Raw genomic sequence first — 2,290 nt, 5'->3', positions numbered from 1 at the left:
GGACGGACAGACAAAGCCGGCACAATAGTTTTCTTTTACAGGAAACTAAAACTACCTAGGTGTTGCCTTTCACCACAGTGACTGTAGGTGAAGAACTTCCAGGATTCAGGGTAATTACATCAACACTCAGAGATCAAGGAAGTCTGTGTAAGAAAGATGTCCGTGGGCCATTGTTGGCTGGAATTTAATTTCTGAGTTATTTTTCTTCATTAAAACGAGCATTATACCGGATCTGACGATGAAAGAGTAGCGTCATTAGCAAATTAGATACATGTTATGAAACTGCAACTGGGGGAAAATTTAATTATCCTGAGAGAGAGAGAGAGAGAGAGAGAGAGAGAGAGAGAGAGAGAGAGAGAGAGAGAGAGAGAGAGAGAGAGAGAGAAATCCAATTATGTGGAAAAGCAGGAATAATGGCCATCACAAAATAACAACTTTTCACATGACAGAGATCCGAAAAAATTAGTTACATTTTGACCTATTCTATAAGATAGAAAGTCAGAAACTCGGTGACAGACAGACAGACAAACAGAGAGAGAGAGAGAGAGAGAGAGAGAGAGAGAGAGAGAGAGAGAGAGAGGATGATAAACCTAAGAAATCGCAGTTGAATACGACACAGTACAAACGAGAGAGAGAGAGAGAGAGAGAGAGAGAGAGAGAGAGAGAGAGAGAGAGAGAGAGAGAGAGAGAGAGAGAGAGTAATGATAAAACTTTGAAATCGCAGTTAAACACGGCATAGTACAAACGAGAGAGAGAGAGAGAGAGAGAGAGAGAAAATGGATGACCAGACGATTAACAAGAATGAGGACTAAATCAAAAGGGCTTTCTCTGTATTGAGATCAGAGAAGGTCTGATGGAAAGGGATTAGCCTTAATTCAAAACTGAATGTTGAGCAAAGGATTCCATTATCAAAGGGAATTAATTAATGGGGACGTGCCAGGTGTAAATTGACCTAATTATATGTGTGTGTAAATATATACATATACACACATACACACATATATATACAGTATATATATATATATATATATATATATATATATATATATATATATATATATATATATATATATATATATATATATATATATATATATATATATATATAGGCTCTTGCTGTCAAGGGAAGACAAGACAACGATCTCTGCCACATTCCTACTTTAGCTGCAGAACTGTAGGTGAACACCAATGCAGAAAACTAACATAGTATTATCTTATTTACACACATATTCAGAAGGCTCACCAGCAGTAAGTCGAACACTCTTACAATCACTATCCTGCCTCCTGAATGTTGTGGCACCTCTTTTTCAGTGCCAGTAACGCACCGTCTATCTTTCTTTTCTAAGACCATCTTTCTTCTTCCTTTCCAACAGTTTCGAACTGTAATTTTTCTCACTAACCCATCGTCAGCCATTCTTGCCACATGACCGAGCCATCTCGAACTTTCATCAGTGCTAACTGTTTCATTACTTTCTCTCCCAACATTTCTCACTTTATCTCTACAGCTTCCACCTTTCTTCTTTCATTCACTTTGAACATTCACAGTTCACATCCGCAAATAATTGGTTCAACATTTCCTTCATCAATTCCAAATTTGACCTCCAGATGCACTTCAAACTTCCTCTAACATTAAGGCCGCAACCTTCTGTAAAATTCCTTTCTTTACTTATTTTGTTGCTTCCTTCTTCTCCTATCCTGCAATAACCTGGCATTTTTACTCACAGATGTTTATGCAAATTACTGATCTTATGCTTCCGCCATCCATACTAACAATGATTGCCCCATTTCCTTGGTTATCATTTACCATCATGCTCTTCCACGCCACTATCAACAAGTGGATTGAATAACCAGCACTCCAAGACCGACAACAATACTATAAAGTTACCTCATAAGGTAAAAATCATCACGTGTACAACAGAAGAGACCTACCTCAGCAAGTCATGAAGGTAAATTGTGTTCACTATTTATTACGAAAACATGAAAATGAATAACTTACGAGGGAGCAATACAGTATGATATAAGACACTCCCCCGGACAAGGAAAGACTCTGACATTTGGAAGCAGCTTATATACGAATGCAGAGGCTAAAACCGGCAATGTAGGCTATACGACAAAAAATGAAGATGAAGAACCTAATGGGATCATGAGCGCCAGATGAATGCGTCGCGGAGCCAGCTATCTCCTCCCAAAACATTCAACCTGCCATCACAGCACTTCCTGGGGCTGCAATACCAAGCGCCCCCACCCCGACTCCAAACCATTCCCCCAACAACGTCGCCAACCAAAGAAA

Source organism: Macrobrachium rosenbergii, chromosome 20, assembly GCF_040412425.1.
Source record: "Macrobrachium rosenbergii isolate ZJJX-2024 chromosome 20, ASM4041242v1, whole genome shotgun sequence".
NCBI lineage: Eukaryota > Metazoa > Arthropoda > Malacostraca > Decapoda > Palaemonidae > Macrobrachium > Macrobrachium rosenbergii.
This window is presented reverse-complemented; position numbering follows the sequence as displayed.